The 12,607-nt window shown below is 46.1% G+C and overlaps 1 protein-coding gene across 1 annotated transcript in view; it reads right to left on the bottom strand.

Moving 5' to 3' along the window:
- GRIN2B (glutamate ionotropic receptor NMDA type subunit 2B) overlaps positions 1-12,607 on the bottom strand; it is a 375,653-nt gene that overhangs the window by 24,760 nt on the left and 338,286 nt on the right. The window lies entirely within an intron of this gene.

The following is a 12,607-nucleotide window of genomic DNA, read 5'->3' as shown; positions in this document are numbered from 1 at the left end:
AGGAGGGAGGTTTTTGGAGGTGGCCTAACGCTGCCCTGGGGTGGGGGAGGGGAGCCAGGTCGGCGCTGCTGCGTTTTAGCAGCACCGCCTGTGCGAACGGCTCCTTGGGGACGGTGTTTTTGCCGTCCCCAGGGCGCCATAAATGGCCCGTGCGGAAAGGGCCTAAGAGTACTTTCATCATGTGTCTACACTGATGATAGTCTTTAACAGATGTCTACACTGCCAATCTAATAGTCAAGAACAACTTAAAAGTTCCGTGTATGTTTATGACCATTTTCAGCTAAAACACATTTCTGGATAAGGAGATTATTCATCACTCTAGGAAAGTAGAATCCAGATCTTGGAAAAGTACCTATTAAAAACATCAAAAAAACACATCAACAACAGCTGCAACACAACTTTTGCAGCAACACCCCCAATATTCATCTCTATGGTCCTGTGCAGAAAATTAAATGCAAGGATCTATACGTTACCCAAATCCAGAGATCTTTGGCTGTAAGCCTGAGATGAACACACATAAATATTCATCCCTGGCTTTTTATTTCTAATACTGAAGGGAATAGATGCCCAGCTGCCATTCAGCTACCCAAGGGGCCCTGAAGAATTAAAGAAGGGGATGAAGAAAGAGGAAATTTTCTTTCGTTTTACAGCTAAAAACTTATTTTTCTGGAGACAAGCCTCATTTCTGCACCCTATGACTAGGGATTAGGAAGAATTCATTTTGACCTGGTAATACCTACAAGAGCAATGTACCTTAAAGAGCCTGTGAAACGCATTTGTCTCTTGAGTGCTGCAGAATTGGGTCACTTAGCAAAAGACCAGGAAAACAATTTAACCCCGTCCCCCCAGAAAACAAGGGTTGCATTCACAGATACGATGCTGCTGCAGTGAGCTCATGCCCAATCATGAGAGCTAAGTGTTGGAAGCAAAGGCAAGACATGGAAGATTTTTTAAAGGCCTTGTCATATGGTTTATTCTGGCTTACTGCTCTTCAAGAGGCATCTTGGCTGGTGTGGTTGGCCACAGGTTGAAAGTGACAAAAAAGATGAATCAATAATAACATCCTCAGGTGTCTTCAACCCAAAGGTCATATTGACGTGCAGGACTATCTCAAAAGATATCTATGTAACAGAGTAGCAAAGGTTTTTTCCTGGCAAGTAGCATATAGAAGATGCCCCCCTAGAGCACATAAAAATAAAGAAATAAGAATATGTGCTCATTAAGGAAGCATGAAAGTTATAATATAACTCATAAAGTTGGCATCTTCCAAAATTCCAATTTATTTTCCTGGATGTTATCATGACATTCCTTTTGGCTTTCAAGTCAGGAATAGTGTACTCATTCACATTCCTGTTCTTTGGTTCACACCACAGAGAACAACAGAACAACATTTATTTATTAGCAAGGAGATACAGGAATGGGATCAAGTGACTTCAGGACAATGGAGTTCATGCACTCTGCGATCTTAGCTAACAAGCAGAAAAAATTAGCACAGATGTCAACCCATGAGAGTAAACCAATCTACACTAATATCAAAGTGCGGAAGCAAAATGTTCAGTTGTAATGCATACAAAAATACACCACAGATATCAAATAAGCCTTGAGCCAGCACCTCTACAGTGATCACATATAGTACCATATACTGTAGCTACTCTTCCATTCACAGAAAAGAATAGGGATTAAACAGGTAAAGTGCATTACAATTATAAAGAGAGGGCAACTTTTTAAAAAACAAGTCTGCATTGTAGTCAGTGGGTACAATTTCTTGAAAATGGATATAGCAACCTAGCAACACTTTGCATAACAAGTTCCACCCAAACACTTACTGATTGGTCCCCCACTCTGGGACATGACAATTTATAGCCCACTAAAACATTCCCTTCTCACTGGACACAGTGCAACAGACTTCCCTCTGTGATATACCTCTGAAGATGCCAGCCACAGATGTAGGTGAAACGTTAGGAACAAGATCCACCAGACCACAGCCACACAGCCCAGAAAACCCACCAGAGCCAGTTGAATCCAGCCATGAAAGCCTTTGACAATACATTGAACATCTCTCCCTTTTCTTTCTTTGCCATATGATTTTGACTACCGTAGTTTTTCCTTTTGTAGCTTTTAGGAGTCATTCCACTTTCACTTTTTTGTTTTTCATCAACTTTGTACTCCCCACGCCCACCTCAGATATGGCTGTTGGGCCTTTTTAACAGATGCAGGGTAGAGAAAAATGCAATGAGTGAACTTTCTCATCTCCAGGCTATTGTGTATTTATTGCATGCATTATAATGTTCTTCTCTCTGATATTTGTGAGTTTTGGTTTAGTCTCATGGGGTAGAGTCCCTGCCCTTTCTTTTTGTTTGGCAGTTAGAATTGTTGACTGTATGGGTTCCCTTGCTCTGAAATCAGTTGCTCCCATCCCTGTATCTCTTTGCCAGTGAATATTTTGAATGCACCAATCTTTGCCACATGAAGCTCAGATCATAAACTTGAGTACCTTGTTCATAATTTGCAAGCAAAAGGGAACATCATATGAACTACATCTTTGGGGAGGAAAATGATGTCCTTGAAGACCTACCTGTTAACGCAGACGTGGAAGGCACTGCTACTGACAACTGCTTTTTAAATTTAATTTGCATTTGTCTGAACTTAACTGGGGATTTTTGCAAGCCACCTTAAGCTATGGATGGTATTAAATGGGCAAGGGAAAAGGAAGGCAAACTGATATTCTGTCATCTGAGTGCCCAAACAAATCTGGATCCAGTTCTGCCTATGCAAAAGTGTATGAGCGAGAAAGAATCCATCTTCCAAATGTTGTCATCCATAATTCATATTTCCTAAGATGAGTTGAATGTCCAAAGATATCCAGCCACATTGTTCAGTGAACCAGAAGTCACTGTACAGCTCTCTTCCAGGGGCTAGCTTATGTTAGAAATTGAAGATGGAAAAAACTACCATGTCTTTTATCTAATATCTCTGCCAGTCAGTTTTTCCTATATTGCACACTCCATTTAAATGCTCTAGATCAGGGGTAGGGAACCTGCGGCTCTCCAGATGTTCAGGAACTACAATTCCCATCAGCCTCTGTCAGCATGGCCAATTGGCCATGCTGGTAGGGGCTGATGGGAATTGTAGTTCCTGAACATCTGGAGAGCCGCAGGTTCCCTACCCCTGCTCTAGATTATGCTGCTGATAATACACCACCTACAAGTGGGAAACCCAGAAGAACTTGCAGGGATAACATTTTCACTTATATCCTCTATCCCACACTATTTCTTCTTTCTCTCCTCCAAGCAGCCTCCATATCTTCTCCCATTTCTGTGATTCTTTCACCCCTTCCCATTCACTAGTCTACTTTTCTTTTATATGCCTCCCCCCCTCAGATGATTCATTTATATCTCCCCTTTCTCCCCAATTGGGACCCAAAGCAGCTTACATTGTTCTCTGCTCCATTTTATCCTCAAAGCAACCCCATGAGGTAGAATAGACTTTAAAAAACATGCCAAAGTCACCCAGCAAACTTCCATGGTAGTGTGGAGATTTGAACCTAAGCCCTAGTCCGACACACTAAGTATTACTACTAAGTATACACTGGCTCTCAGTTTTCCTTCATTCCTTTCCCCTAGCAGCCTCTCCTTGGAAAAAGTCCAGTCCAGTCAGCGGCTTCTGTAGCATCAAGTCATCTGGTAGCCACCACCATATCCAAGAGAGTAGTACAAACTGCATGGCAATGAGTCACCCAGTAGCTGCTGCTGGGGCTGGCCCCAATAAGCTGGAGTAGACTGGGAAGTCAAAATAGCCCCCAAAGGGGCCCTCACTCTTATCTTTTATTAACAGAAACCAAGTTTGAATATGTTGTGGTTATCTTGCAACCCCCATGGTGGCTTTGAGAAGACCTTTCTTAAAGATACAGATGCCGTTTGTATTATTGGGGAAGTTAACTCCCCCAATTTATTTTTTTAAAGATTTTGAATATTTCTGAAAACCTGGGGCTTTTCTCAAGTTAGTAGGAACATGCCTTGTCTGTTCATGGCTCCAGTCTTCAGATTTAAGTATCCACAGATGGAACCACGTTAAGAATTAGGTATGTTGAGTTTACTTTGAAACTTCTTCTGACATCTGAATACTAAAGGTACAAAGTTCAGCCTTAATTATTCTTATATTATTTTTATATTAGTCCTGTTTTACAGTAATGACTCAAGATTGGCTACTTGGAAGTTTTGTTTTTTAACACTATAACATTTGTTTTTGTAACTGTCTGTCTTGGTCCCACTCTTTCCCCTGATCTTGCACAATCCCAGCAATTCCCAGGAAGTTTCAATATGTTCTCCTTTCATTTCACTACACAGCAAAGATTCATGGAACACACAACTGCCTATGTGCACATACACAAAGATTCATGTGACACACAACTGCCTATGTGCACACACACAAAGATTCATGGAACACACAACTGCCTATGTGCAGTCTTAAAATGTTGGCATTTTAAGAAAACCATTGTTTCTGATAAAACAGAGTTTGCAGGTTTTGGAAAAATATACAAAACCCATTCACCAGAATAATGGTAAATGGGTGTGCTAATATCATATCAGTTTCAGCACTTTAAATCTATTGCATGTTTCTTTAGGTCTATAGCAGGGTTATCAAACATGTAGCCCAGGGATCTGCAACCTGCGGCTCTCCAGATGTTCATGGACTACAATTCCCATCAGCCCCTGCCAGCATGGCCAATTGGCTGATGGGAATTGTAGTCCATGAACATCTGGAGAGCTGTAGGTTGCAGACCCCTGATGTAGCCCGAGGGCTCACAAGTCAGCTGAGAAACCCCTCTCCCCATGTGGGCTGGTGAGGTTACTGCAGACTCAACAGTCCACTCCCACCAATGCCAATCTGGGCTAACAAGCTTGCTGAGGGCTTGCCAGCTGAGGCAGCCACACACACACATGAGCCTGGTCTGAGCAAGTCACATTTTTGTCATATCCCAACCCTCATAACAAAAGAGTTCAATGCCCCTGGTCTAAAGTGTGATTTAGCAGTGTACAAAATTAGGTCAATAGGTAGTTTCTATTCTTAATCTCACTTGGCATCTCTCTAATTCTTTCCTCCATTGTCCTATATTTGTATTCTCCACATTACTTTCAAAACTTTGGGAAATATAATTATCCTAATTGACAAAGAGGACCAATGCACAGAGAGATTCAGCACTTATCTATAGCTTTCACAAGAGTAGTCTACTGTAGAAGCAGACACCTTTGTCTCTGCCTTGGTAATGCAAAGTCAATCAGACAGACTGCACAGCTGGTGCTAAATCTGGGCTGAGCCCCCTCTAGAAAGTGAATTGCCAGGGACATGCAAGGGATCAGCGAAGCGTCTGCACCAAAAGGGCTATCTGCTCTGGAAATTCTCCCATTTCTATGTCAGAGCTTCAGCAACTCAGTAGAAGTGCAGATAAATAAAACAAGACATGCTGATATTATGCCAACTGCCAGCATCACTTGGGTGACTTAGACCAATTCACACCTTATGAAATCCTTATATCCCCCATGTGATTGACATGAAGAATTTCTGTCTGATGTCAGCCAGGCATTCTGTGCGTTAAACTTAATCTCCAGAATGGTATGCAGGCGGGGAAGGAGGCAAGGTAAGGGGGGTTCTCGGGTTCAACCCCCCATTACATGTGCGAAGCTCCGCCCCCTGTTTGTGATGTTTTGTATTTTTTGGGTTTTTTGTTTGGGGCCTGCAGGGGGCGGAGTTTTTAGGTTAGCATCACCAAAATTGCAGGGATTTGTTGTGAGACTCTCCCAATGATACCACCCAGGTTTGGTGAGGTTTGGTTTAGGGGTTCCAAAGATATGGACTCCCAAAGGGGGTGCCCCATCCCCCATTGTTTCCAGTGGGAGCTAATAGAAGATGGGGGCTACACCGTTGAGGGTCCATAACTTTGGACCTCCTGAACCAAACTTCACCAAACCTGGGTGGTATCATCAGGAGAGTCTCCTAAAGATACCCTGAAAGTTTGGTACTTCTAGATTTACAATTTCACCCCGACAGCAGAACCCCCCAAATTCCCCCAGATTCTCCTTTTAAATCCACCCCCTGCGGCATGGATTTAAAGGAGAATCTGAGGTCCCCAGTTTAAACATTGAAAGTGATGCTGTTTCAGGGTGGGGGAGAATCCACCCCAAAACAGTATCATTTTTAATGTTGTTTTAGCTGGGGACCCCAGATTCTCCCTTTAAGGTGGATTTAAAAGGAGAATCTGGGCTCCCTAGTTTAAACACCATTGAAAGTGATGCTGTTTGGGGGTGGATTCCAGCATCACAGCGGCTGCTCACTGGGGGGAGTGGGGGCGCAAAACTCAGATTTTGCACTGGGCTCCATTTTCCATAGCTACGCCTCTGCCCGGAGGAGAGGGCAGAAGGAACTGCTGGCTGCTGGCTAGGAGCCCAGCTGGGGGGGCGGGCAGGGGAGTCTGCCATCTCTGGCCTCGGAGAGCTGCTTGTATAAGCACTGAGGCCGTGCGGGGCTTGGGGAGGTGTGGCCACATCCCAGGGGGCGTGGCCCTGCACCCGAACCCCCCCCCCCCTTAAAAATCTATACCTATGTCACTGGAGGGAGGTCTTAAGATTCCTCCAAGCCATTTTGCTGATCGGAAATGGTCCTAGGGAGCCGCTATTTACCCACTGTGGAAACTTTGAGTTGAACTAGATGAGACAGCATCCCTAGGGACATACCACCGTTTTGTAGCAGTGAGTTCCCACTGGGAAACCTCTTTTAACAGCATCACAAGGACCTGACTCTGGTTAGGACCGTTTCCCCAATGCCCTTTTTCTGACCTAAAATGACAGTGCGGGTGTTATTGCCTGTATGCCCCATCACCATTTTGAGTTGGAAAGACACAAAGAGAAGGCAGGAGTCCCTTTTCCCTCCAAGTCACAACAGTCTCAACCAGAACTGAGCGCTAATGAGGCTGTTAAAAGAAGATTCCCAGTGGGAACTCACTGCTACAAAATGGTGGCAAGTCCTGGGCAGACTTGGGAACACCATCTGATCTAATTAGGCCCTAACATATGCTGATGGCTATATGTAAGTTTCCTCAACTGGATAAGCAGCAATTCCTCTGGAATAAATTCCACTTGGACAATCCTTTATCTGACCTGCAAGGGTTCTGCGATATCTTGTCACTGTTTGCATCTCATATTGTTGTCACAAAACAAGCACCCAAAAAAGAAGTGGTGAGTTACCCAAAAATGCAGAAATAATTACCAAGGAATTCTGAGACACAGCAAAAAATTGTACCTTTAGAAATAGTGATTCCTGAGGAATCAAAGGAACGATGTAGTTGGCAGATGAACCTTCCATCACACATCGCTATTGACAGCAAAATGAACACAAAGGACTTGGCAATAATTTTCCTGAGCCTCTAATCACAAACCAAATCTATGTAATCTCCATATTCAGACAAATGCTTAGTAAATTAGAGCTATACAGCCTGTTCTCTGATCATTTGGATCTCTGATCAGAACAGCTTGTTACATCCAAGTTACTATGGAGATTCAACACGAACCATGTTGCTAGGCTACACGGTGTCTTCAAACACCAGAATGCTGCTGCATAAGAATTTAAGAGTTGGCTGTCAGACCGGAACAACCATTTGTCTAGACCTATTCTGCTATCTAAAACAACAACCAGTTTGGAAATATCTGCAGAAAGTAAAAATAAGCCTCAAAGCCATTATTTAGACTGTGTCAAGAGAATTAAGGGATACCCCGCCCACCAAAAAAAGGTGAATTCTTTATTTGTGTGATCTAAGAGTCATTATAGGTTCTTGTGACAGATGAGCAGAGGTCCTGCACTTTCTATCAGTCACCAATCCCCTATATGCCTGTTTTGGGGGGGGGGGGGCGTCTGTGTGTGGGGGTGGGTCTGGGAGGGGAGAGAGTCTGATGGGAGGGGAGAGAGAAAGAGAAAAAGTTGTTACACTGTCAGCTCAGGTCAGATAAGGTTTGCATCTCCACAGTGCTAGTTGAAGAGAACCTGTCTCGGAGGCCCTATAGTACTCAGAGACTGTTTTGAGTGCAAGCACTGAATTTCTAGAGAGAAGGTTGGCAATTACAGAGGGTAGGCTGATAACCTTTCAGAGGAGACGTTGGAAGTCTTAGAGTCAATCTTTTATGATAAAGCAGGCTGGCAGAGTGGGTATGTTAGGAAGACTGAAGTTGTCATAGGGCCCAGTTTCTGAGGAGGGGCAAGAGAAGAACCTGCCCTCTTCCCCTCTGCCCCATTTGACTCCAGGCTGCTCTAGGGCTTGCAACGCCTCAGAAGAGTACAAGGAAGGGGGGTGGGAAAGAGAGGTACATCAGAAATTAAAAACCTTTAATTATCACCAGTTCCCAAAACTCTTCTCCTCCTGTGTTTTAAATGTGAACTAAACTGCACCCCCCACCCCCACCCCACTCCGTTCCACGTGCCCAAAGCCTGTCAGAGCCACTGTCAGTGTATGGACCTTGAAAGAGGTGGGTGGAAAGACAAGGAATAGGAAGGTCCTGCAGATGGGACAGTGAAATGTGCCACAGCTGAGGGAAGGTGGGCGCAGCTTAAATGGGGGAAAAGGGTGCGCACAAGCACTGCAGAACAATTCATCTTGACTGGGCCTTGCCCAACTCTAGCAGCAGCCTAATTGGGGAACGGTACACGCGTGCTCCCCCATCATCTCCTAGCAGCAGCCTAATTGGTGGAACAGGGGACATGTGCTGCACAACAAGCCATCTCTACTGGGCAATGTATCTTCATTCACCTCCTAGAAGCAGCATCACTGGGGGAACAGGGCACGAGCACACTATGGAGTGAGCCATCTCTTCCATACAATCAAGTGCCTTCACCCTCTAGCAGCAGTTTAATCAGGAAAATGGGGCATGGGCTGCAGAACAAGCCATCTTTGCTGGGCAACTGAGTCTCCCCAACCACCTAGCAGCAGCCTAAACAGGGGAATGGTGTGTGTCTGTCCAGTATCTGGGGAATCTGCTCCCTTGCCACTCCTAAATCCATCCCTGCGCTTGGATTGAGTCTGTCAGTAGAAGATTTGGGTAGAGACCACTCTGGTCACACTACTCCGAACGCTACCTATTCTTAAATGGTCTTTAAAGCCTCAACCTTCGCTGTTCCGTATTTCAAGGAGGTCAATGATTTTTAGCAATGATTTTCAGAGGTTGTGTTATTACATGAAGAAGCTAATTGTTTGTTGTGTTTTCCTTGCACCTTTATTGCAGCATTCCAATGGCAGATTTCTGGATTTTTACAGTTTGAGAAGTATTGTGCAGTTTCAGGGACGTAGGTATAGATTTTTATGGGGGGGGTTCGGGGATGGGGCCACACCCCCACCCGCCCCTAGGGCATAGCCACGCCTCCCCAAGCCCCGCCCCTGGCCTAGCGCTTATAAAAGCAGCTCTCCAAGGTCAGGGATGGTAGACTCCCCTGCCCTGCCCTGCCCTCCCCCTCCCCTCTGGGCAGAGGCGTAGAGGGAAAATGGAGTCTGGTGCAAAATCTGATTTTTGCCCCCCCCGGCAGCTGCTGTGATGCTGGAATCCACCCCCAAACAGCATCTCTTTCAATGGCGTTTAGAGAGCCCAAATTCTCCTTTTAAATCCACCTTAAAGGGAGAATCTGGGGCCCCTAGTTAAACAACATTGAAAGTGATGCTGTTTTGGGGTGGATTATCCCCCACCCTGAAACAGCATCACTTTCAATGTGGCGTAGTGGTTAAGAGCAGGTGCATTCTAATCTGGAGGGAACCCCGGGTTTCCTGCTCTGCCACTTGAACTGTGAAGACTTATCTGGGGAATTCAGATTAGCCTGTGCACTCCCACACATGCCAGCTGGGTGACCTTGGGCTAGTCACAGCTTTTCGGAGCTCTCTCAGCCCCACCCACCTCACAGAGTGTTTGTTGTGAGGGAGCAAGGGCAGGGAGATTGTAAGCCCCTTTGAGTCTCCTACAGGAGAGAAAGGGAGGATATAAATCCAAACTCTTATTCTTCTTCTAAACTGAGGACCTCAGATTCTCCCTTTAAATCCATGCCGAAGGGGGTGGATTTAAAAGGAGAATCTGGGGAAATTTGGGGGGTGCCTGCTGTCAGGGGTGCAATGGTTAAGCTAGAAGCACCAAACTTTCAGGGTATCTTTAGGAGTCTCTCTTAATGATACCACCCAGATTTGGTGAAGTTTGGTTCAGGGGGTCCAAAGTTATGGACCCTCAAAGGTGTAGCCCCCAATTCCATAGAAGCAGAAATAAACGGCTTTTTGGGTGTAAAAGTCCGTTTATTAAGACATCTTAGAAAGCTCACGTACACGTAGTGGCAGGAATGACACTTCCCGCCAGAAGCACAGGTTATAACACCATTCACCCCATCCCCCCTCCTGCTTCTGGCATGGGAACGGATAATATGTCCTTCATCTCCTCACAAGCGAAAGATAAAGTCTCCGGGCCCGATGAAGCTTCAGGCTCCATCGCCCGGGCATGTGGAATGCACTCAAGGTTACTTCCACCTATCAACACTATTGGAATCCTTTTTGAAGCACTCTGCCTCCCTTTAAAGAAGAAGACCCTCACCCGTTTGGTATCTTGGAAAAGCGCGGTGGAAAGTTGCAGAAATAAGGGTGGGGGCGTCAATATTTTCGAATAAACCCATACTGATTATACCCAGAGGAAATATCCCACCCAAGAGACTAAATATTGCAAGCGCTCGCCATGTATTAAAGCGAGAGTCCAGGATAAGCGCCAATGAATTTTATTAGTGCTTGTGACCATCAATATTAATAGTCGGTGGGGGCCTCTCCAGGCTGGTCGCGTGCCGAAGGCATCGGAAGCGGGAGCCTCCTTGAGCAAGCTGGAATGGAAGACAGGATAGATATGCGTTACTAAAGGGGAGATTTAAAGGCAAATCTAAAGCGGGCAGTGACATCATTAATCACTTTAGTAATCTGGAAAAGCGTCCTGTACGAATCTTTTGCCAAGTTTGGAAAATTTATGCACGCCTCTAAGATTTTTTGTAGATAAATACACCCAAGCCGCCCACACGCAGAGGGAAATCCGAAAGGTGTTTATCCGCTTTGCAGCTTTTGGGAGTCCTTAGCTTTGTTGGTGGGCGGTCTGGATCCGCTTTTCCATCCCTCGGCCAGGGATGAAATCCATTGTTGAAACTCTGGAGGGTCCAAAGCTGCCGCTGGTAGTTGTGGCAAGTAATACGGCGGGAAGGAGCGACCAGACTTACTGCAATTTCTGCTAAAGGGGGTTTTCTTTGTACTGCTATGAACCGCAGCATTGTTATAGGCGTACTCCATAGAGAACGGAAGTAAGCTACGCATCCAATTGTCTTGAAGTGGTAGTTGGTGTGTAACAACGTAAAATACTGCTCTAGGAGTTCTGTTTCGCTCTCTCCGCTGGCTCGCCACTTTGAACGTGGTAGGGGCGGCGACGGGTCCGGGCGCCCCTCAACAACCCCAAAAACGCCTTCCAGAACTTCTTCTGCAAATGAATTGGGGGCCGCCGGGTCGGAGAACCACCTTAACGGGGCGGAAATTAGGAGACGGGCTAAACATGTTGGAATGGAACAGTCGCGCCAACTTAGGAGCCGGAGGGGATGGGAAGCAGCATGGAATAAAATGGGCTTTGTTTAGAAAATAAGTCCCACCACCACCCACAAAACTGCGCGCAGGTTGCCACATGGCTTTTCGGGCAAAATCGGCATGAATAAAATCCATGGAGATGACTTCCCAAAGGGCGCGAGGCCACCGGAGAGGTTTCCAACAGTCCATGGGGCTTTCCCGGGATGGTTTTGTGGCTTCTGCACAAACCCGAAAGCAGCCCTTAATGTATGCCTCAATGTCTGCTTGGAAAGCATTGCGCCACCAGAATTGTCGGGCCGGGCCAAAATGCAGAGTTTTCAAGAAAGCCAAACATGTCCAGCCGAAGGGCATCGTGGGCAAGTCTCAAGAACCTGCTTAGCGGAGGGGAGGCGACGTAATGTTCCAACATTCCCCCCTCCGCCAAACTCCATTTTCCAAACGCAATTGGGAGTCACCTTCTTCTTCGCTGGAGGCTTTCGTGGCAGCCCTCTCGGGCCTCCTCGAAGTTCCCCCCCGCGAGGAAAAGGAGAGACGAGACTAGGGAATGGGAGGGGTGAAGGGAGGAGTGGACGCTTGAGACTCGGGCATTTGACAGCCAGCCCCCTCCCAACTGGGAGTGGGGGAGAGAACAGTCGCGTGGAATGTCACCAGAAGGCAGCTCCACCCCTCCCTTCTCTCGGGTAGGCGCGAGAGCCGCCATTGTCAGCCAGTTTATTGGTTTTTCCGGGGAAAAAATGGACTGTAAAAGAGAAACGAGAGAAAAGAAATCGCCCATTACTTGAAGTTGTTTTGGCGGACATCTTGAGTGGGGGGGGGTGGTGGAAAGAGCTGCCAGGTTTTTGTGATCCCACTCAAACCTGAAAGGGGTGTTTAGCCCCCTCCAGCCAGTGGCTGCCAAGTGGAGAGTGCTACTTTAATGGCCGCAGTCTCTTTATCCCCTACAGTCCAGAAGTTGGAGTTCAGCACCAGAGAATTTCTTAGACAAAT

This window comes from Sphaerodactylus townsendi, linkage group LG06, assembly GCF_021028975.2.
Source record: "Sphaerodactylus townsendi isolate TG3544 linkage group LG06, MPM_Stown_v2.3, whole genome shotgun sequence".
Lineage (NCBI taxonomy): Eukaryota > Metazoa > Chordata > Lepidosauria > Squamata > Sphaerodactylidae > Sphaerodactylus > Sphaerodactylus townsendi.
Note: the sequence above shows the minus strand (reverse complement) of the source record. Positions and strands in the feature narration are given on the sequence as shown.